The 25,277-nt window shown below is 44.6% G+C and overlaps 1 long non-coding RNA gene across 1 annotated transcript in view; it reads left to right on the top strand.

Annotated features, from left to right (window-relative positions):
• The window catches only part of LOC122926754, a 266,580-nt gene that overhangs the window by 12,694 nt on the left and 228,609 nt on the right, over positions 1 to 25,277 (top strand). The window contains exon 2 of the long non-coding RNA XR_006387711.1: positions 2,488 to 2,630. This is a non-coding gene — a long non-coding RNA (uncharacterized LOC122926754). The remainder of the gene's footprint in view (positions 1 to 2,487; positions 2,631 to 25,277) is intronic.

Genomic DNA, 25,277 nt, shown 5'->3' with positions numbered 1-25,277 from the left:
CTAAGTGTTTCTGAATTGTATGAAATGCCTGTTGGGTTAAAGTGCCCACTATACCCCTCGTTAAATTCTGTAAGGGTATAGTATCCAAAATGGTACTTTTAGGGGGTTTCCACTGTAGGTGTACCTCAGGGTCTCTTCAGATAAGACCTGGTGCCTGAAAACCATTCCAGCAAAATCTGCCCTCCAAAAACCATATGATGCTCCTACAGTTCTGAGCTCTGCCATGTGCCCAAACAGCAATTTACAACCACATATGGGGGGATTCTGCAAACTACAGAATCAAGGTAATAAATATTGTGGTTTGTTTTGCTGCTAGATCTTGCTGTGTTACACCGATTGGGTTAACAGTGGGTTAGTTTCTAAAATGTATTCATTTATGGGTGGTTGCTATTATGTAAGCCCCACAAAAATGACTTCAGAATTGAATTGGTTCTTAAAAAAGTCAGTTTAGGAAATTCTTTTGAATATTTTGAAAATTGCTTAAAAACTTCGAAGCCCGCTAACATTCTAATACAAATAAAATGACATTTACAAAATAATAAAACATCAGAAATTTACTCAACTAAAAAGACTATAAGGTGGCAATAAAATTGTGTCAATTAAATATTAAAATGTAAAATGTGAGAGAGAAACTGGATCGCACATCCTCAATACTATGCTTTTATCTAATAACTGCTTCTCAGCATAATTAATATTGCTTCTTAGCGCAATTTATCATATACCTACCCCCATGTTTCAATGCTATGGGATGGGAGTTACTGAAACAGCGTAGCCAAGCCAACTCAGGCGTTTCCTGAACTCTCCCCACTCTGGAAGCCACTTAGGAGGTTTGTTCCGATCTTGACAATGAGAGGCTGAGATGGGAATAATGCTTTATTTGGCATACTTCTGGCTGGCATACACTAGGTAGGTTATGTCTGTGAAGGTTCTCATTTATCCAGGTCATGGTAGATCTGTAAAGAATAAATCAAGGCAACTGGACTTACTGTAGATTTCTTGAAAACGTTTCACTCATTCTTCCAACGAGCTTTCACAATTGAGAAAGCTTGTTGGAAGAACGAGTGAAATGTTTTCAAGAAATCTACAGTAAGTCCAGTTGCCTTTATTTTTTTATTTACAGATATATCTAGGTAGGTTATGATTGGGGTACATTTAAAATCACACTGGAAAACAATGATGGAGTTATCATGCGGTTACACATTTATTTACCATGCTATTTTGTCGTTAGTCTCATAGCCCCTTGAATGAGAGGCGTAAACAAATTCATCTGGGCCCCAGTGCAAAGCCAGTAACGGGGCCCGACAGTTTATATTGTCTTCTGCAGAGTCAAAGGACTTTTGGGCCCTCCTCAGGCAACTAGGCCGAGTGTGACTCCTGCCCTTTCACCACCTATAGCTACCTTCAATGCATAACTGCAATAAATGTTTGTGTATAGCCCTCAAACATAATTTTTAGGGCAGCCGTAGATGTGGTGCTCATGAATCATCTGAGAGAGATAATCAGCCCACCTTGAAGATGTAAACAGCCATTTCTGGGTAAATACAGTATGTGCTGATTTTACAAGTATAATCAAATTTATGTAGCCACAATTTCCTCACCCAATTACTGAACCAAAGCTCGACTCCCTTTCAGAAAAGATAAACTTGCTGGCAACAAAATGTGTTTTTAGCTTAGAAAAGTTTGTTTGTGGGCAACAGACCAAGAGCCGTCATCATGGGAGAATCCGAGTGCATGGCATCTGTATGTGATTTCATTCCTAAAGTACTCACATCTTCTCAGCAGCTTTACCTGCAGTGACCTTGAATGAAAAAAGTACAGTAGGATGAAGGGGAGGATAAAAGAGAATTCGGGTCAGGGTTGGCGGCTGCCGAGAGATACACACACTGTGAGGTACTGCTCATCCTGTAATAACAGGCTCGTACAATGGATTATTTAATACAGTAGATTATTTTTGAGTCATGTTGTGTGTCACATTTATAATTTATTACGAGGAATATATTATGGAGGGCGTGATGTGGAGTAAACGCCACAGGCAATGCATACCTTTCCACATACGTGTTTTCCTAGGAATTCTGAGTTGCATAAAACTATGTATGTAATTACACGCTGTTCAGTTTTATAGGAACTCCCACATCATAACAGGGCAGTCTTCATTCAGCTAGAACCCATGGAGACACAAGTCACATAATACTCTAAATAAATAAATATGAAGGCCGTGTTGCTTTATTTTGGGGTTACCAATAAAATTTCACCAATAAATACTTTTTTAAATAATCCATCAAGAATAAATAACCATAAATAGATAATATTAATTTCATCAACAACCAAGAAATCTTGACCAAAAGACCACCCAGCATTAGCCGTGGGGACTAAACCCCCCAAATAAAGGCAACACGACTTGAACAAGGGAGGGAGGGTGGGGCGCTGGTCCTGATCTTCTTCAACTGACAGTTACTAGTGATGATGTCCCTTATTTTAAATCCCTAGATTTCCTGCCACCAGAGGATCCAGCCAATCAGCTGAGGAGAATTCTCCCGCCTCAAAACATCTGGACCAATGAACAGCTGAAAACATCTGGAACCGTCGCTAGGAAGAAGAACCGAGACCGGCTGGAACTGGATTCACCTCAGGTAAGACCTGTGAACACAAAACACAAACATGTGGGGGGGGGGGGGGGAGAGAACATACAAACCACCAAGCAGCCACAACATTAAAACCACACCAAGCCCCAGTGACTGTGTCCCCATGCGTCCCCCAAGCTATACACTCTGGGGGGGCCTGTACATTCTTCAGGTACTCAGTAGGGGAATGGATCATTTATCTGGAGTCAGTTTTGCTTGAGTCTGCATTGGCGTACATTGTGCCATATTGATCAAACTGTGCGCAATGTTTGTTGAATTGGGGAATCTAAAAAGGGTATTCCAGTTTTTTATTTTTTATTTATATGTTTATATAATCAGAAATCATATAATTTTCTATTACGCATGTACAGTCGTCCCTCAAGTTACAATATTAATTGGTTCCAGGATGTCCATTGAAACTATTGTAACTTGAGTAATCGTTCCAAAGCCCCAAAATGTCATCTAACATAATAGAAAATTAAGATTTAATAAAAATAAGCAGATAACTAAGACAGATAAGACAAGTCCTTACATATAACAGTTAGGAACAGCTGATAACTAGCAACTAATATCGATATTTCACCAGAGAAGTGGCCTTGCTTGGTTGGATCTGAGTCTGAAACATTATATGTTGAGTCTCGTTTCAAGTTACGATGTAAGAAAAGACCATTGTATATTGAAAATATTGTTTCCTGAGGCCAATGTATCTTGAGGAAGCACTGTATTTAAAATTCTGCATACATCCCTTTCTTATATTAGGCGGTTGACCCCTATATGCAGTAGAATGGTATAGCCCATGTATTAGTCCTGTGTAATATATCCATGGCCTAACTGAAACATGGCATAAGTCATGTAACACTCTTCACATCATATAATCCCTGACATTCAGTAAGCAACAGTATAACATGACAAACGTGCTGGATCAGCACACATCCATGTTATAAGTAAATAGAACTAGTGGTGGAATCATGATTTCGTTGTGGTTATTACAGTAACTACATTATTGTGTATTTACATGGCTGCCTGTCTCTAGGTGATGTTGCAAAAAAATGTCTGCCTGTCTCTATTTGATGTTGTTATGTGGTTAATAAAGTTTAGTGTTAAAAAACACACCACACACAGATCTGTTTCTACACAGACACTGACAGACATGGGATGCTGCAGGTAGTAATTGTTTTCTGTTCCTCAATACATTACTATTGACCTGTTAGATACCGAGGAAGTTAACTGAAAGCCAGGTCACATGATACTTGTGAGGGTCACATGACAGCTCACATGACTGATACCATATGTTTAGGTTCCATTTAGACGTCCGCAAATGGGTCCGAATATGTTCCGCAATATCGAGAACGGCTTGCGGACCCATTCATTCTCAGGGGCAGAACGGGATGTGGAGAGCACACTATGTGCTCTCCGCATCCGCATTTCCAGAGCGTGGCCCCGAACTTCCGGGCCGCAGCTCCGCAAAAAAATAGAACATGTCTTATTCTTGTCCGCAATTGCGAAGAGGATCGGTAGGTGGACCGGGATAGCCGTGTGCTGTACCACGCCCCCCCCCCCCCAGCCTCCTAAGGTTGGATGACGCAGCTCTGGAGGAATAGAGGGCTTAACTGTGCCCCCCTTGCTCATTGGGACTGAGGTAATGAGGAGGTGTGGTTAGGGCAATAAAATGGAGGCAATTTCAAACACACGCTGCCACTGCCTTAATTATGAGGTAGCGTTGCCACTGTACAAATGCGCTACATAGCACTTTTTTCCTTGATGAGCCACTGACTCTGGCAAAACACATCAGATGATACTTTTGGTGCTTGTAATAGGTTAGGGCTCTTTCACACCTGCGTTATTGTCTTCCGGCATAGAGTTCCGTCGTCGGGGCTCTATGCCGGAAGAATCCTGATCAGTTTTATCCTAATGCATTCTGAATGGAGTGAAATCCGTTCAGGATGCATCAGGATGTCTTCAGTTCCGGAACGGAACGTTTTTTGGCCGGAGAAAATACCGCAGCATGCTGCGCTTTTTGCTCCGGCCAAAAATCCTGAAGACTTGCCGCAAGGCCGGATCCGGAATTAATGCCCATTGAAAGGCATTGATCCGGATCCGGCCTTAAGCTAAACGTCGTTTCGGCGCATTGCCGGATCCGACATTTAGCTTTTTCTCAATGGTTACCATGGCTGCCGGGACTCTAAAGTCCTGGCAGCCATGGTAAAGTGTAGTGGGGAGCGGGGGAGCAGCATACTTACCGTCCGTGCGGCTCCCAGGGCGCTCCAGAGTGACGTCAGGGCGCCCCAAGCGCATTGATCACGTGATCGCATGGCAAGTCATCCATGCGCATGGGGCGCTCTGACGTCATTCTGGAGCGCCCCGGGAGCCGCGCGGACTGTAAGTATGCTGCTCCCCCGCTCCCCGCTCCTACTATGGCAACCAGGACTTTAATAGCGTCCTGGATGCCATAGTAACACTGAAAGCATTTTGAAGACGGATCCGTCTTCAAATGCTTTCAGTACACTTGCGTTTTTCCGGATCCGGCGTGTAATTCCGGCAAGTGGAGTACACGCCGGATCCGGACAACGCAAGTGTGAAAGAGGCCTTAGGAGAATAAGGGATTTTTAGATCAGGCCCGAGGTTCCAGTGGCTGGGGGTCGTCCTTCTCAGGGAGAGTGCTCCGACTACAGCCTGTCAGTAATTTCCCCGACTAGACAAGTTGATTAGGGTCAGCAGACTGTAAGATTGAGCACTCGAGCATAGAAAATCCTGGATGGACATTAGGGCCAACTGTAATTACGGTATATAATACTCTCTCCTTCCCACAAAGGAAGTGTCTAAAGAACTTTTTAGAGAATGTTTGTCTCATTTATTATAAAAGGAAAAATAAAAGTTACTTTTTATTTTCAAAACTAAGGTACACTCAGTTTAATACAGTTTAACATTGAGACCACTGAGGATAGAAAAGTGAGGTTGCACCAAATTTACCACCTCACACTGTGCTTTATATGGTTTTCTACAATTTTTTGAACGCAAATGGCAGGTTTCCTCTCCTCAGCCCTGTTTTTAGAAGTCTGGGCCACAGAGGCCAGAAATGTGTTTTCTGAAAGTGAATATATTTAGACTACGTCATTAAACAGTATAAAAAAGTTCTTCAAAGATCTAACAATAGCATGTAACGATGTAATAATTTCATGGTGGGAAATTCATTTGAACATTATTTCAAAGAGAACATCATACCAAAAGGTCTGAGGATCAATCTTACTCCAGCAGATATATAAATATAAATCTAGTCAAAAAGTGGGAAGATGAGGTGACTGTGAGCTCCCATAGATTTATGTGCCTGCTTCTAGAAGAAGAGAAACTGACCCTTGATACCAAATGTAAAAAGGTTAACAGTTTAAGGGAACAGGCACTTAAATTTAGAGCAGCTTCTACAGAACGCAATTGATAGGTTTCAATACACCATCCGGGAACGTAAACATCGGCAATACGTCAGGGACTCTACTAAGTTTAAAGAGAATAGGGCCTACCTCTTTCTAAATAAAATACAACAGAAAGAGATACAGAACAAACTATCCTCTTCTGAAGCAGAGGGATCAGATGTAGACCAGGGAAGAGGAAAGGGTAGAGGGAGAGGACAAAGAAGGAGGGAAAGAGTAGCAAGAGGCCATCACAACAAAACTAGTGCTAAAAGGGCCGAGAACACCATAGGCCATCAAACATGTGTCACATAGGCATACACCTACACCCTCATCCTCAACCTCCTCTTTTTTTAGCCCAGGACCCTACAATGGTACCCTACCAATTGAGAAACAAAACTCAAAGGGGACCAGAAATGCAGGGAATTTAGATAATAATTTACTAATTATTAATCTGTCCTCCTATGAACTGACCAAAAATGATATTATGTGTATGACACATTATTACTAGTATGACAACTTTGAATGGAGTAAAAAAAAGACAATGGCATAAACATTTTTGTCTACAAGATAAAAAGAAGTGTGACGAATTAAATATCAATGCCCAAGAATTAGTGGCAACAAGGACTCTAGTAGATTTGATAGAGGAGGGGGAAAGGGATAGAGCACAGGGTCCATTCACAACATTGAAGTTAAAAAGTACCCAAATGCCCCCCCCCCCCGCCACACTCCCACATATCCATCTTCCACAAATTGGTCTCCAGAGATCTAGAACAGATCAACATAAAAACAAATGATCCAGGTCCAGCCTTTCTTAATGAATTAAAAAATATTTTGAGTAGTCGACTAAAACAAAAACAAATAGATCAAACAGAATATGACTTTCTCCTGCCCCAAAATCCGGTCATGGCTACTTTTTACTCCCTGCCCAAGATCCACAAGGGCACAATGCCACTTAAGGGCCGCCGAATCGTGTCAGGGCTAGGGAGTCTGTGACAAAATGTGGGTATATATGTGGACAAATTGATCCGACCATTTGTGGAGGCTCTCCCATCATACATATGCAATACATCTGACCTACTTTTGAGACTTAGTGGCATATGCATTGATGAGACTACTATGTTTGCCTCCTATATTAGATGTAGAAGCTCTTTACAGCTCAATTCAACATCATCTGGGCCTAAGGGCTGTGGAGAGCTATCTATCTACTAGGGATAAGAGACTAACGTCACACAATTTATTCATACTGGATCTTCTGAATCTTAATCTAACCAGGAACAATTTTCTTTTTGATGACCACTTTTGCCACCAGCTCAGGAGTACTGCGATGGTAAGTTCTTGCGTGCCATCTTACGCAAATCTACTCTTGGGCTGGTGGGAGGCCAATTATATCTGGTCTGAACAATTAGATAAGTGGCACGAAAAAATTGTTCTTTGGCTAAGTTTTATAGATGATGTGTTTGTGTTATGGAAGGGGGACAGAACACTCCTTCACTGAATTTGTGAAAATCATCAATTACAATGACCTAGGACTGAAATTCACCTCAGTGTATCACTATAGGTCACTGCCCTTCTTGGATGTACTTATTGAGAGAGGTCCGGATAACAATATTATAACATCAGTGTATTGCAAAACTAGTGTGACCAATAGCCTGCTTCGGTGGGAGAGTACACATCCTTACTCTCTATGCAGAGGCATACCTAAAGGCCAGTATTTCAGGCTACGCCGTAATTGCTTGAACATGAATAAGTTTAAAGTGCAGGCTTTTGACTTAAGGACCAGATTCAGGGACAGAGGATATCCAGATGGAGTCCTCAAATCTGCGTTTGAAGCAGCCTGCATGGAAAAGAGGGACTCTCTTCTCATTCCAAAAAATAACAAAACTGAGACAACATCATCCACCAGAAAGATCTGTGTCATTGGTAAGTATGATAACGCACATGTAAAAATTAAACAAACACTAACTAAATACTGGGATATATTACGGGCTGACCCAGATCTTGAAGAAATACTTGAACCATACCCGTAGATAACTTTCAAAAAGGGACTGAATCTGAGAGACTCGTAAACAGTCACTACCAGCCCCCAGATAAGTCTCACAACTGGCTGTTAAGAAGACCACTGGGAATGTTCAAATGTGGCAGATGCGTAGCATGTGGCCAGGTGAACAAAACAAAGAAATTTAAAAGTTCCCACACAGGAAAGGAATATGAGATCCGGGAACAGGAGTAGTGTACCTGGCCCAATGCAGCTGCCCCCTAGACTATGTAGGGAAAACGAAAAGGGAGTTCAGACGGCGCATAAGGGGCCACATTAATGACATCTCTAATGAGAAAGACACGTCAGTGGCAAGACATATAGCCCGGGTACATGGGGGAAACGCTACCGCTACGTGATTAAAATTCATAGGCATACAACACATCTGAAAACCAAGGAGGGGAGGAGATTGGGACAATAGAATCTTGAGGGCAAAGACTATATGGATATTTAGGTTAAAATCAGTAACACAAAATGGACTAAATGAGTATCTGTCATATAAACCATTTTTATAGTGTGAGACCTAATTAGAGCCTATAAGGGCCTCACACTACTCTGTCCTGTTTCATTTTATTTTGTCCATATCTTAAAATGCTTGCAAAATACATAGTCATGAGCAATTACCCTCCCAACTAAAAGGTGTGGTTGGTCACCTGTAAATGAATACGATAAAGAATCAGTAGATTTACTGTTATAAATAGGTAATAATCATTTACCTACTGTAAAAAAAGTCTCTGTTAAAACAATAATTAAAAAACATATGATAGCCCTTTGAGAATATGATATTTCATTTTATTCAGTACTACAGAGTAATGCATGGATTACAAGAGGCATTGTCTTAATATGCCATCAAATATGCAGGGTGACAGCCAGGGGAGCACCCAGGAATTTTGTCTAGGGGGGGTCCGAAAGGCAAAAAAATGTGGCATGTGTAGTGTGCTGTGCTAATTCAATTTTTCGAAGCCCCCTTTATATTTAAAACTGCAGGGACGGGGGTGTAGTGTGTTGCGCTGATTCTTTTACTTGGCGATTCTAAAAGCTTTGCAGGAAGCGCGCCACAATTTTTTGGGCCCCGCCCATTATTAAAAGCCCCTCCTACATATAATAGGCCACTCCCAACAAACACTGTACAGCTGACATTCTATAGTTGCGGCCTGTCTCTACACATCATACTGAGAGAGGGGGAGTCTGTCCTGGCTGCACTGCCTGCTTCACATCATACAATAGACAGCCGGCTGCAGCCAGGAAGCTCCTCCTAGTGTCGCCCATAATATGCCAGTAAAAAATGCCCCTTCTAAGTGCCACCATATGCCCCAATAGTGCTCCTTTCCCCCATAGTACCTACCATAATGTGCCAGTAAAAAAAATGCCCCCTTAGTGCCACCAGATGCAATAATGCCCCCATAATGTGCCAATAAGAATAAAGAACCCTTTAGAGCCCCCACTTCCCCTTAGTGCCCCCAAATAATGCCCCTATAGTGCCACCAGATGCCCCATAGTGCCATTCTCCCCTATAGTGCCCCCCATAATGTGTAAAAAAAAAGCCCCTTTAGAGCCCCCATAGTGCTCCTCTCCCCCATGGTGCCCCCCAAATAATGCCCCTATAGTGCCGTTCTCCCCTTTACTGCCCCCCATAGTGCCGTTCTCCCCTTTACTGCCCCCCATAGTGCCGTTCTCCCCTTTACTGCCCCCCATAGTGCCGTTCTCCCCTTTACTGCCCCTTATAGTGCCGTTCTCCCCTTTACTGCCCCCCATAGTGCCGTTCTCCCCTTTACTGCCCCCCATAGTACCGTTCTCCCCTTTACTGCCCCCCATAGTGCCGTTCTCCCCTTTACTGCCCCCCATAGTGCCGTTCTCCCCTTTACTGCCCCCATAGTGCCGTTCTCCCCTTTACTGCCCCCATAGTGCCGTTCTCCCCTTTAGTGCCCCCATAGTGCCGTTCTCCCCTTTAGTGCCCCCATAGTGCAGTTCTCCCCTTTAGTGCCCCCATAGTGCAGTTCTCCCCTTTAGTGCCCCCATAGTGCAGTTCTCCCCTTTATTGCCCCATAGTGCAGTTCTCCCCTTTATTGCCCCATAGTGCAGTTCTCCCCTTTAGTGCCCACATAGTGCAGTTCTCCCCTTTTTTTGTGCCCCCCATAGTGCAGTTCTCCCCTTTTATAGTGCCCCCTATAGTGCAGTTCTCCCCTTTTTTAGTGCCCCCCATAGTGCAGTTCTCCCCTTTTATAGTGCCCCCCATAGTGCAGTTCTCCCCTTTTATAGTGCCCCCATAGTGCAGTTCTCCCCTTTTATAGTGCCCCCCATAGTGCAGTTCTCCCCTTTTTTAGTGCCCCCATAGTGCAGTTCTCCCCTTTTATAGTGCCCCCATAGTGCAGTTCTCCCCTTTTATAGTGCCCCCCATAGTGCAGTTCTCCCCTTTTATAGTGCCCCCCATAGTGCAGTTCTCCCCTTTTATAGTGCCCCCCCATAGTGCAGTTCTCCCCTTTTATAGTGACCCCCATAGTGCCAGCTCCCCCCCCCCCCCTCAAAAAAAATAAAAAATAAAAAAATACACCGATACTTACCAGCAGCGATGCGATGCAGCCTCTTCCGGCCCGTGTCCCTGCTGTGTGCTTCCCGGCTCAGGCAGCGCGATGATGACGTCATCGCGCCGCCAGAGCCGGCCTCTGATAGGCTGCAGGCATTAGTGCCTGCGGCCTATCAGAAGAACAGGGGAGGGACACACCTCTCCCTCCCCTGCCGCAGCACAGATATGGAGATGAGCGCTTCCACAATGGAAGCGCTCATCTCCTACTGCCCCCCGCCGCCACTACAATTACATCCAGGGCCGCGCCGCCTGTGGTGATCGGCGGTGCGGCCCTGAAGGATTAAAAGGTGCGCCAGTGGTGACAGCGCTGTTGCCAATGGATCCGAAGCCCCAATGGGTCATTTAGAGATCCTTAAGTATGTAGGATATAGATAAAAAAGAAAGAGACAGGAGGCAGCGCCTCGTGTGTAGAACCGTTTGGTAGTTTAAAAACAACAGTACACTGATTGTGCTTACTGTTTTGGGTTGTGATCAGCTTGCGGGGGTCTGCTGCTGCTGCCTAGGTTCTTACCCGTTGCCGTGGGATACGGTTTCAGGGATATGGAGGATAGTAGATAGATTGACGAAATGAACCTTATTTGGAAGCGGCGCTGCTGCAGAAGAAGTCAGGACTCAGTAGATAAATAAAAGAGGATCTTTATTTAAATTATCGTCTACGCGTTTCAGGGGCGGACTGCCCCCTTCATCAGGACAGTAGGTCTTGGGCTTTTTCTCTGCCGACCGGATCACAGTCCCTCCAGTCGGTAGATTAATTTTTACTATGACCCGGTTCGGACCTCTCAGGCCGAGACCAAATTACGTGGTTTACGGGAGGGAGAACGCGGAGACCTATTGCTCTGAATTTAGGAGATGGTCTACGGATATGGAATGGAATGATCCTGCTCTCCGTAGCCAATTCTGTCAGGGGCTATCTGAGAGGCTGAAGGACGCGTTGGCCTTTCATGAAAATCATAAGTCATTGAAAGCAGCTATGTCCCTTGATGTACGTCTTGATTGACGCCTGAGAGAGAGATCTAAGGTTTCTCACCCTGAGGACATACTGTCGAATAATGTGGCGGCTCCCTTTGACACTTATGGTGGAGAGACACCTGTGGTTATGCCTTGTGACGAGCCTATGCAGTTAGGAGGAGCTACTCCTGGAACTGCTGGCAAGAGCTTTGGTCATATGAAGGGAGTCTGCTGTTGTTGTGGAAAGAAGGGACATTTTGTGAATATATATGTCGGTACGTTGAGCATCAAGGTGAAAGCAAAAAAACGTTTAATCCCCAACTAACTATTAGTGGTGTGGGTGGGTGGGGAGCCAGAAAGCTTACTTTTTTAATTTACTGGTAGTACCCGATTTCTCCTGTCGGCCGAGGTGGCGCTAGACTGCAAAACTGTGGGAATTGAGGCATTTATTGACAGTGGGGCAGGGGTTAACCTAGTTGATGGTCAGTTTGTTCGTATGCATGGTTTGACAACAAATGCATTAGATAAAAATATTTCGGCGCTTGCAATTGATTCCGCTCCACTCACTCAAAAATGTTTATCACAAATTGTGCAGGACATCCGTTCAAAGGTGGGTAATTTTCATCAAGAATCCATCTTGTGTTTTGTGCTGGAGGATCTGCCTGCTCCGGTGGTGCTAGGTTTACCATGGTTAAGTAAACATAATCCTACCATCGATTGGCAAGTGAGACAGATTCTTGATTGGAGTGATTATTGCATAGACAACTGTCTTAGCACATCGCTTTCTGTTGTAACCACTAAAGCTGTACCTTCATTTATTTCTGATTTTGCTGATGTATTCTCTGAAAGTGGAGACCAGGAGTTACCCCCACATCAAGAGTATGATTGCTCTATCAACCTTATTCCCGGAGCTAAATTGCTCAAATCTCGGTTGTATAATCTTTCTGAACCCGCAAGAGCAGCCATGCCAGAGTATATGACCGAGAGTTTGGCTAAGGGACATATTAGACCGTCCAAATCCCCAGTTGATGCAGGGTTTTTCTTTAAGAAAAATGACATAACTCTTAGGCCATGTCTGGATTTCTGTGAGCTTAAAGAGGACCTTTCACCTGTAAAAACAATGTGGACCAAGTATGCTGGGATGGACAGCGGCGCCCGAGGATCTCACTGCACTTACTATTATCCCCGGGCGCTGCTCCGTTCTCCCGTTATGCCCTCCGGTATCTTCCTTCTGTAAGTTATAGTAGGCGGGTCTTCCCTTGTCCTGTGGGCGTCTCCTTCTCCTAGGCTGCAGCGCTGGCCAATCGCAGCGCACAGCTCACAGTCTGGGAGTTTTTTTTCTCCCAGGCTGTGCGCTGCGATTGGCCAGCGCTGCAGCCTAGGAGAAGGAGACGCCCACAGGACAAGGGCAGACACCGCCTACTATAACTTACAGAAGGAAGATACCGGAGGGCATAACGGGAGAACGGAGCGGCGCCCGGGGATAATAGTAAGTGCAGTGAGATCCCCGGCGCTGCTCTACATGTCTGCATACTTAGTTCACATTGGTTTTACAGGTGAAAGGTCCTCTTTAATCGCATTACTGTCTGTGATCCCTATCCCCTTCCTTTGATCCCAGATTTGTTCAATCAGATTGTCAGTGCCAAGTTGTTCTCTAAGTTGGATTTGAGGGGGGCATATAATCTTGTCAGGGTCAAGGAGGGGTACGAATGGAAGACGGCCTTTAATACCCCTGAAGGTAACATAGTAACATAGTATATAAGGCCGAAAAAATACATTTGTCCATCCAGTTCGGCCTGTTATCCTGCAAGTTGATCCAGAGAAAGGCAAAAAAAAAAACTGTGAGGTAGAAGCCAATTTTCCCCACAAAAAATTTCTTCCTCGCCTCCAATCAGACAATCAGAAAAACTCCCTGGATCAATGACCCATCTCTAGTAGCTATAGACTGTAATATTATTACACTCCAGAAATACATCCAGGCCCTTCTTGAACTCTTTTGGTGAACTCCCCATCACCACCTCCTCAGGCAGAGAGTTCCATAGTCTCACCGCTCTTACTGTAAAGAATCCTCCTCTATGTTTGTGTACAAACCTTCTTTCCTCCAGATGCAGAGGATGTCCCCTTGTCACAATCACAGGCCTGGGGATAAATAGATAATAGGAGAGATCTCTGTATTGACATACATAGTAATTAGATCTCCCCTCAGTCGTCTTTTTTCTAAAGTGAATAACCCTAATGTTGAAAATCTTTCAGGGTACTGTAGCCCCCCCATTCCAGTTATTACTTTAGTTGCACTCCCCTGTAGCCTCTCCAGCTCTGTTATGTCTGCCTTGTTCACAGGAGCCCAGAACTGTACACAGTACTCCTAAAGTGGTAGGACTATGTTCTCATTACGGGCATCTATGCCCCTTTTAATGCAACCCATTATCCTATTGGCCTTGGCAGCAGCTGCCTGATACTGGTTTATACAGCTGAGTTTGCTGTTCACAAAAATTCCTAGTTTTTTTCCATGTCAGTGTTACCCAGTGTTTTTCCATTTAGTATGTATGGATGACTTGCATTATTCCTTCCCATGTGCGTAAACTTACATTTGTCAGTGTTAAACCTCATCTTCCACTTATCTGCCCAAGCCTCTAATCTATCCAGATCCCTCTGTAGCAGTATATTGTCCTCTTCCGTGTCAATTACTTTACACAGTTTAGTGTCATCTGCAAAAATTTATATTTTACTGTGCAAGCCTTTTACAAGATCATTAATAAATATATTGAAGAGAATATAGCCCAATACTGACCCCTGAGATACTCCACTAGTGACAGTGACCTAATCTGAGTGTGTACCGTTAATAACCACCCTGTGTTTTCTATCACTGAGCCAGTTACTTACCCACATACAGACATTTTTTCCCAGTCCAAGCATTCTCATTTTATATACTAACCTTTTATGCGGTACAGTGTCAAATGCAGATATACGACATCCATTGATTCGCCGCTGTCAAGTCTAGAACTTACCTCCTCATAGAAACTGATTAAATTAGTTTGACAAATTAGTCCCTTCTTCCATTTCTCCCCCAGTCCCATTACCTTGCCCCAGGTCTCTATCTGCACTATCTTCCCAACCTATAATGTAATTACCCCCCCCCCCCCCCAGTTTAAACACTCCTCCAACCTTCTAGCCATCTTCTCCCCCAACACAGCTGCCCCTTCCCCAATGAGGTGCAGCCCATCCCTACGATAGAGCCTGTAGCCAACAGGGAAGTCGGCCCAGTTCTCCAGGAACTCAAACCCCTCCTTCCTACACCAGTTCTTGAGTCACTTGTTAACCACCCTAATCTCCCGCTGCCTTGCTTGTGTGGCTCGTGGTACCGGTAGTATTTTGGAAAATACTACCTTTTGAGGTCCTTGCCCTGAGCTTTTGACCTAAATCCCTAAAATAATTTTTAAGGACGCTCCACCTACCTTTAACTTTGTCATTGGTTCCAATATGGACCATGACTGCTGGATCTTCTCCAGCCCCTCCCAGTGATCTGTCAAACAGATCCACGATGTGTCGAACTCGAGCTCCAGGAAGACAACACACCGATCGACGATTCCGGTCTTTGTGACAGATTGCCCTATCTGTACCTCTAATAATTGAGTCATTTTAAGAATTTGGTCATGCTTTTTGGGTTGACCAATGCTCTTGCTGTTTTTCAACATTTCATCAATGACATCTTTCATCATCTGGTAGGCAGGTTTGTGGTGGTGTGTCTGGATGATATTTTAATTTATTCCCCCGACATGGAGAAGCATCAGGATCACAGGATGAGACAGGTCTTACAGATCCTAAGGGAGAATAAATTGTATGCTAAGATGGAGAAGTGTGTATTTGCGGTTCTGGAAGTGTAATTCCTGGGTTACCTACTCTCATCTTCGGGTTTTCGTATGGATCCGGAAAAAGTCTGTGCTGTGTTGGACTGGGATCGAACCGAAAATCTGAAAGCGCTCATGCGATTTTTGGGGTTCACTAGCTACAACTGTAAATTTATCTTGAATTACTCGACTGTTGTTAAACCATTAACAGATATGACTAAGAAAGATGCGTATTTCTCAGTCTGGTCTGATGAGGCATTACATGCCTTTTCAGCGGTAAAGGAATGTTTTGCTTCTGCTACTATACTGGTGCAGCCGGATGTGTCACAGCCATTTATTGTGGAGGTTGATGCATCGGAGCAGTCTTGTCGCAGGGTCCTTCACCCAGTAAATGGTGCCCATGTGCTTTCTTCTCTAAGATACTCTCGGCTGCTGAAAGAAATTGTGATGTAGGCAATAGAGAATTGCTGGCCATTAAGTTGGCTTTTGAGGAATGGCGTCATTGGTTAGAAGGAGCGGTTCCTCCCATAACGGTAATAACCGATCACAAAAATCTGGCCTATCTGGGGTCGGCTAAACACCTGAACCCAAGGCAGGCCAGATGGTCATTGTTTTTTACCAGATTTAATCTCATTGTCACCTACTGCCCTGGGATTAAGAAAGTCAAGGCAGATGCCTTCTTGGGGGGGGGGGGGGGATCTGCTCTTTATCCCAACCAGGCAGAGGTGTTGGAGGCCCAGGGAGATGCACCGGATTCTTGTCCTCCGTGAAAGTTGTTTGTTCCTTCTGAATTACGGCACAAGGTGTTCAAGGAACATCACTGTACAGTTCTTACAGGACACCCTGGTAGCAGATCCATGGTCAATGTCATCTCTTGCAGATTGTGGTGGCCGGGGTTGCGCAAATGTGTGGAGGGCTATGTGTCAGCCTGTAGTACTTGTGCACGTGCTAAGGTGACACATACTCGGCCTTCAGAATCTCTACTTCTGTTGTCCATCCCATCCAGACCTTGGACTCATTTGTCCATGGACTTTATCACAGATTTGCCGAATTCCTCAGGAAAAAAATGTGATTCTGGTAGTTGTTGATCGCTTCAGTAAGATGTCACACTTTTTAGCAGTACCAGGGCTACCTAATTCTAAAAAAATCGTGAAGTTACATGGTATTCCCTCTGATGTGGTGTCTGATAGGGGGACTCAGTTTGTTTCCAGATTCTGGAAGGCGTTTTGCACTCGCTTGGGGGTACAATTGTCCTTCTCTTCGGCCTTTCACCCTCAGTCGAACGAACAGACTGAGCGCACTAACCAGAATCTGGAGACTTATCTGAGATGTTTTGTCTCAGGGAATCAGGAGGAGTGGTCTTCTTTTTTATCTTTGGCCGAGTTCACCATAAATAACCGTAGGCAGTAGCCCCCTGATAAGTCGCAGTTTTTTGGGGCATATGGGTTCCATCCGCAGTTTGGCATATTTCCTGGTACTGAGACTTCTGATATACCTGAAGAGGAACGATTTTCCTCTTCTTTGTCATCTAATTGGCGGAAAATTCAAGATAATCTGAAAAAGATGGGCAAGAAGTATAAACGTATGGCTGACAAGAGACGTATGAGGTCCGGACCTGAGAGTGGGTGATTCTGTGTGGCTGTCCACAAAAAACATTAAGTTGAAAGTACCTTTGTGGAAGTTGGGCCAAAGGATTATTAGTCCATATAAGATCTCTCCCATTATTAACCCGGTAGCCTTTCGTCTTGACCTTCCGCAGGCTTTAAAGTTTCATAGTGTTTTCCACAAATCATTACTGAAGAGATATGTCGAACCTGCTGAACCGTCCTCCTTGCCACCCCCTCCTGTCATGGTGGACGGTAATCTTTAATTTCAGATCGCCAGGATAGTGGACTTCTGAATTCTCTGTATATCCCTCCAGTATCTCGTTCACTGGAAGGGTTACAGTCCAGAGGAGAGAATGTGGGTACCAGCGGCCGACGTTAATGCCAGTCGCCTTGTGAAAGTCTTTCACACTGCTAATCCGGATAAGGTCGGACCTGGGTGTCCGGAGGTCACCCGTAGAAGGAAGGGGGGGTACTGTCACGGTACCTTCTGTGACAGAAGTAAGAAGATCTAAGAGTCTGACTGCACGTGAGGTTAAATTACAGGCTCTTGATTCTCTGTGTTGTGGTTTGGTAATGACCACACCTCTTGTCAGGTGCAGCCCGTGGTGATTACTGCATTCCCTACTTAGTTTGGTCTCACACTTCATACCATGTGGTTGATATTCTCTGCTTGGATTTGGAGGAGTTGGTGTGTGGACCTTACCTGTGTTCCTGCTCATCTATTTTCTATAAGAAGTTGTACTGCTCTTTGTATTTGGTTGTTCCCCTGTGCTTGTTGTTACTAGGCCTCAGGGAGACACTGGTTCGTTCACCTGGGAAGGAACCAGTAGTCTCATTCCCTGCCATTACCTAGGGGATTTCAGGGCTCCTAGGGTCTAGGTTCTGGCGTATGTATTTTCCCACCTTCAGGGTCTATACATACTGACAGGAGTTAGGGTCAGGTTTAGGGGCTTACTAGGAGGTGACCCTTTTCCCTCTCCCCAGCCTTGAGGCCTAGCTCTGTGTCCCTCCCCTGTAATCGTGACACCTGTACATTGGGAAGTGTATTACCACCTTTAGTGTTAGTATTCTACCTTATCTAGGCCTGCAGTAGTATTATAGAACTCCACTAGCCAGAGATGAACTCCAGTAGCCAAAGATGAACTTCACTAGCCAGAAATGAGCTCCACTAGCCAGAGATGAACTCCACTAGCCAGAGATGAACCCAGGTATAGCTGCTGGGCTCATTACTGTGGGAATAACAACAGGGCTGAGAGTCTCATTCAGTGTCAGTGCCTAGAAGCTGCATGACCTGCGTTGGCTGTGCAAAATCTGATCCTCCTGTGTTGGATTTGAAATATCTAGGTGACATGATGTCACATGCATGTGTTGCTGAAAAGTGACTAATGATGTTGCATGCTGCTATTTTGTGTTGGATGGAAAAATAAAAATAGTTTGGACGTTTAACCCTCGAAATCTGTGAATCTGTCTTTGCCGACTCCACCATAAGCACATGGACCCGCCATAATAGCTACTGTTTTTGTCTATTACTAGCCCTCAATGCCGAAAATTCCCTTGCATAGACTAACACTTCTTGATGACTTGCAGGTGAGCAGCCAATAGAAACTAAGAGGGTCATTTATCATTTGAGGTTGTTTTGTGTCAGTTTTAAGTCTGGCTTTGCTTTGTGTGCCTGCACCAAATTTATGAACCGGTGCACCTTAGTAATATATCTGGCGTGAATCCAATGTGGTTTATACCTGTATGTGTTAAAGTAGACCAGTGGGTTGCCTGGTGTAGGTTGCGACTTTGCTATGACTTTTGCAAAATTCACACATAGTAAATGAACCATAATCCAGGTTTAATCTCACTTTTGTCACAGTTGCCATGACTTGTAACTTTTTCTGACCACAAAACTGATATTTGAAAAATGTTCCCCAAAGTGTTTAGCCTGACACAGAGAAATCCTATCTCGTAGCTTAGAGAGGACCTGTCACCTTTCCTGACATGCCTTTTTTAATAGCTTTATGCATTCCCCATGTAATAACAATTCTGGAGCATCTATTCTACTAGAAGTTATAAATGAATTGCCAGCAGTCTGCAGTAAGGGGAGGTAACCAGTTGGAGGGGGGAAGGGGGGGTGTACCTGCACAGTCTGAAAATAGCAGCACTGATTGGATAGACTGAGACTGTGAAGGTACACACCACCAACTGGTTACCTCCCCTCTGTACCCTTATGTCACGGAAGGTGTATAGAAAACTAGAAGACACAAAATGAAGATCCGACTGACTGGATCCAAAACTAAGGAACAAAAGGGAGAGCCCTGCAACAGACCTGGCTCTCTCCCTAACTGCTCAGCCTATGCAAAAATCTCAATGGTAGATGATCGCATATCCTCGTACCTCGACTGTATAACACCTGAACACCCTATAATAGTGAGGGGACACGACCACCGGCTCCCTACACTTGATACGGAGGGAGTCAGGGTCACCTGGGATCCAGCAAACAGGAAAACACAAATGAATGAACAAAACTTATCTGTAGAAGACTCAGTAGTAGCATCCAGCATGCATACACTCCAGGAAGTTGTATAAACCGCAAAGTGATGCAGTATGGGAAGGGATTTAAAGGGATGCAAACAGTGCAACTACATGACAGCTGAGAGAGACTAACGAGATGAGAAAAATAAAGCAAAACAAAAGGAACCTCAAGGAGGAGGTTCTGAAGGACGTCTGTCAGAGCTTCTCAGATGTCTGGTGGTGACAGTACCCCTCCTTCTACGAGTCGACTCCGGACACTCAGAGCCCACCTTCTCAGGATGGGACCTATGGAAAGCCCTGATGAGACGAGTGGCCTTAATGTCCGTCACTGGGACCCACATCCTCTCCTCAGGACCATAACCCTCCCAATGAACGAGGTACTGGAGAGAACCGCGGACAACACGAGAATCCACAATCCTAGAGACCTGAAATTCAAGATTACCATCAACCACAATCGGAGGAGGAGGCAAAGACGAGGGTACAATGGGTTGGACATAAGGTTTTAATAAGGACTTATGAAAAACATTATGGATCTTCCAAGTCTGAGGAAGATCAAGACAGTAGGCAACAGGATTTATGACGGACAAGATTTTGTAAGGCCCAATAAACTTAGGACCCAACTTCCAGGAGGGAACCTTCAATTTGATATTCTTAGTAGACAACCACACCAGATCACCAACATTCAGGTCCGGACCAGGCACACGTCTCTTATCCGCCACACGCTTATATCTCTCACTCATGCTCTTTAGATTATCCTGAATCTTTTGCCAAATAGATGACAAAGACGAGGAGAATCTGTCCTCATCAGGTAAACCAGAAGACCCCTCTCCAGAGAATGCCCCAAACTGCAGATGAAACCCATATGCACCAAAAAATGGTGACTTATCAGAGGACTCCTGACGACGGTTATTTAAAGAAAACTCAGCAAGGGACAAAAAAGAACACCAATCCTCCTGATTCTCCGCCACAAAACAGCGCAGATATGTCTCCAGATTCTAATTGACGCGCTCTGTCTGACCATTCGACTGCGGGTGGAAAGCAGAAGAGAATGACAACCGAACCCCCAAGCGAGAACAGAAAGCCTTCCAGAATCTGGAAACAAACTGTGTGTCCCTATCAGAGACTATGTCTGAAGGAATACCATGCAATTTGACAATGTGATCAATAAATGCCTGCGCCAGCGTCTTAGCATTGGGCAAGCCAGGAAAAGGAATGAAATTCACAATTTTGCTAAAACGGTCCACCACCACCAGAATCACAGTCTTCCCCCAGGAACGAGGCAGGTCCGTAATGAAGTCCATGGACAGATGTGTCCAAGGACGGGAAGGAATGGGTAACGGAAGGAGAGGATCTGATGGCCGTGAATGAGGGACTTTAGCACGAGCGCAGGTCTCGCAGGCTGCCACATAACCCTCAACCGACTTACGAAGCGCCGGCCACCAGAATCTCCGAGCGATGAGATCCACTGTGGCTCTTGCCCCCGGGTGCCCAGCAAGGACTGTATCATGGTGCTCCATAAAAATCTTGTGTCTTAAAGCGAGAGGCACAAACAACCTCCCAGGAGGACAAAGATCAGGAGCCTCTGACTGGGCTACCTGAACCTCTGCCTCCAATTCAGGATAAAGAGCAGAGACCACCACACCTTCAGCCAAAATGGGACCCCGGTCTTTAAAATTCCCACCTCCCGGAAAACAAAGTGACAGGGCATCCGCCTTCACATTCTTAACCCCAGGGCGGAACGTGACAACAAAATTAAACCTTGAAAAGGACAAAGACCATCTGGCCTGTCTCGGGTTAAGACGCTTGGCTGACTCTTGGAAGATTCTTATGGTCAGTAAACACTGTAATAGGGTGTCTGGCTCCCTCTAGCCAATGGCGCCATTCCTCAAAAGCTAACTTGATGGCCAACAACTCCCTATCTCCCACATCGTAATTTCTCTCTGCGGAGGAGAGTTTCTTCGAGAAAAAGGCACACAGTCGCCATTTGGCAGGAGAGGGGCCCTGAGACAAGACCGCACCCACACCCACCTCAGAAGCATCAACCTCAACTATGAAGGGTAGAGAAATATCAGGTTGTACCAAGATGGTAGCGGAAGCAAAACTCTCCTTGATATTAGAAAAGGCCTTACGCGCCTCTACCGACCAGGAGGAAAAATCTACCCCCTTTCTAGTCATATCAGTGAGTGGTTTAACAACAGAGGAATAATTCAAAATAAACTTCCTGTAATAATTGGCAAAACCCCAAAAACGCATCAGCGCCTTCTGATTCTCAGGAAGCTCCCACTCAAGCACAGCGCGGACCTTCTCGGGGTCCATGCAAAAACCAGAAGCGGAGAGAAGAAACCCCAGAAATTGAATTTCTGGAACCGCAAACACACATTTTTCCAGTTTAGCGTACAATTTATTCTCCCGCAGGATGAGCAAGACCTGACGTAAGTGTTCCTTATGAGTTTTGAAATCAGGAGAAAAATCTAAATGTCATCTAGATACACTAATACAAATTTCCCCATTAAATGATAAAATATGCTGTTCACAAAATGCTGAAAGACGGCTGGAGCATTCATCAAACCAAAAGGCATAACCAAATTCTCAAAATGGCCCTCAGGGGTATTGAAGGCCGTCTTCCATTAGTCTCCTTCTCTGACCCTGGCCAGGTTGTATGCCCCTCTTAGATCCAACTTGGAAAAAACTTTAGCCCCAACAATCTGGTTAAACAGGTACGGGATCAGAGGAAGCAGATAAGGGTCACGAATTGTGATACTGTTCAGCTCCCTGAAATCCAGACATGGTCTTAAAGAGCCATCTTTTTTCTTAACAAAGAAAAAACCAGCGGCAACAGGTGACTTCGAGGGTCGTATGTGTCCCTTTCTCAGACTCTCAGAGATATAAGCACACATAGCGACCCTTTCAGGTTGGGAGAGATTGTATAAACAAGATTTAGGCAGCTTGGCGCCTGGGGTGAGATTAATAGGGCAATCATACTCCCTGTGAGTGGGCAATTCCTGAACACCACTCTCAGAAAACACATCCGAAAATTCAGAGAGAAAAGATGGTACAGTCTTAGTAGAAACCTCTGAAACAGATGTCGTGAGGCAATTCTCTCTGCAAAAGTCACTCCAACCATTTATTTGCCTCGCTTGCCAATCAATGGTGGGGTTATGTTTAGTGAGCCAGGGTAGCCCCAACACTAGAGGTGTAGGCAACCCGCTTAGGACGAAACATGACACATTCTCAACATGAGTATCACTCACAATCAAACGGATATTGTGAACTATGCCCTTTAACGATTTCTGAGAAAGTGGAACGGAATCAATAGCAAAAACAGGTATATCCTTTCCCAAAGTGCATACCTGGAAACCATGAGTTATAGCAAATTGATTATCAATGAGATTGACAGCTGCTCCACTATCTACAAAAATCTCACAAAAAATGTTCTTGCTCTCTAGCACCACCCTGGCAGGTAGGATTCTTTATTCTCAAAAAACTGCCTGAATCTCCTAGAGGGACAAACATTTGCCAAATGATTTATACCTCCACAACAGAAACAAACCTTCCTATGAGGGCTGAATCTTCTATTGTCAGAGGCAAGCAAACCCAGCTGCATGGGCTCCTGCTCAGAAGGGATTGAGAGCGACTGAGACCCCTGTGCACTGAATGAGACCGCCGCACTGTCCTGGGATTGAGTATGACAGGAAGGAGTGATCTCTCCTCTCTCTCTAAGACGCCTGTCAATACGAACGGCCCGAGACATGGCAGAGTCCAAGGAGGTAGGTCTCTCATGAAAGGCAAATGCATCTTTCAATCCCTCTGAAAGACCATGGCAAAATTTACTTCGGAGTGCAGCATCATTCCAACCAGTATCAGCTGCCCATCTCCGAAACTCTGAACAGTATATCTCTGCGGACTGTTTACCCTGGCATAAAAGACGCACAGAACAGAGGGGCCGTGCCCCCACCGGCAGCGAAAAGGCCCAGGACTGAGCGTTATCCCTGAGCAGCGAGATGATGATCCCCACCCTCTGCTCCTCATCACCAGAGGAATGGGGAAGTAGGCGAAAATGGAGTTTGCAAGCCTCTCTAAAACTACCCCCGGAGAACGTATCCGGGAGCGAGATCTTAGGCTCAGAACAAACTCCATGAACGCAAGCTGAACCGGTCACCTGAAACTGAGAAACAGTCTTACGGAGATCTGCTACCTCCAATGAAAGAGCCTGCATGTGTTCAGTCAAAAGTGAAACCGGATCCATGCTTGAGACGGTTTTGGCGGTTTATAATGTCACGGAAGGTGTATAGAAAACTAGAAGACACAAAATGAAGATCCGACTGACTGGATCCAAAACTAAGGAACAAAAGGGAGAGCCCTGCAACAGACCTGGCTCTCTCCCTAACTGCTCAGCCTATGCAAAAATCTCAATGGTAGATGATCGCATATCCTCATACCTCGACTGTATAACACCTGAACACCCTATAATAGTGAGGGGGCACGACCACTGGCTCCCTACACTTGATACGGAGGGAGTCAGGGTCACCTGGGATCCAGCAAACAGGAAAACACAAATGAATGAACAAAACTTATCTGTAGAAGACTCAGTAGTGGCATCCAGCATGCATACACTCCAGGAAGTTGTATAAACCACAAAGTGATGCAGTATGGGAAGGAATTTAAAGGGATGCAATCAGTGCAACTACATGACAGCTGAGAGAGGCTAACGAGATGAGAAAAGGAAAGCAAAACAAAAGGAACCTCAAGGAGGAGGTTCTGAAGGACGTCTGTCAGAGCTTCTCAGATGTCTGGTGGTGACACCTTACTGCAAACTGCTAACAATTCATTCATAATTTCTAGTTGAAATAAGAAAGAAATGGCACAACATACAGACATAAGAATAGATGTTCCAGAATTGTTATTACATGGGCAATGCATGTAGATGTTAACACAGGCATGTCAGGAGTGGTGACAGGTCTTCTTTAATAGCGAATATAACCATGACATATTTTAATAGCTCTCAAATACAGTACAGAAGTCTAATCATGACTGTTATACTGTGTCTTTTAATAGTTGATCCGATTTAATGGTTTCATTCTATAATTTTTACCAGGGGTAAAACATAACATATCTTCCCGTAGTGTGGGTTAGAGAAGAATCACAGTAAAAGTAAATTATGTATAGGCGCGACAGATGCAACTGAAACAAGTTTTCATGTTAAACTATATATATAATTCTACATTTAGAATTTTGGGTGATTTTTTAAAAAATTTCCATGTCCTTTCTATATCCTTAAATCATGCAATTTTCAAATAAGCCACCAGGCCCGAACTATGCCAAGACTTCCTGTTCTTTGAGAGCAGCTACATGAGCTATAGCCACAATGGACAAGAGGGGAATCATTGACTTCTATGGAAAAGTTTTCTGGGCAGGAGGGAGTAGATAAGCTGCAATATCTCCTATTGTGAATGATGGTTCTATCTAATATATTTTTTATTGTAATCCTGCCTGTGATGATAACATGATGGCTACTGAAAAAAGATGATCTGAACAGAACAGGAAGTCACAACATGCAGAGTGATTAAAAAAGGATGGTGCAAAAGTAAAGGCCTGTAGTTAAACAAATTCTGCTCTTGAAAAATAAAATCTGTGCTGAGGATACTGTCACTGTCCACTCCTACCTGGAAATGTTACGGGAATGGCTTATGCTATAGATAGACTAGAT

This window comes from Bufo gargarizans, chromosome 2, assembly GCF_014858855.1.
Source record: "Bufo gargarizans isolate SCDJY-AF-19 chromosome 2, ASM1485885v1, whole genome shotgun sequence".
Taxonomy (NCBI): domain Eukaryota; kingdom Metazoa; phylum Chordata; class Amphibia; order Anura; family Bufonidae; genus Bufo; species Bufo gargarizans.
Note: the sequence above shows the minus strand (reverse complement) of the source record. Positions and strands in the feature narration are given on the sequence as shown.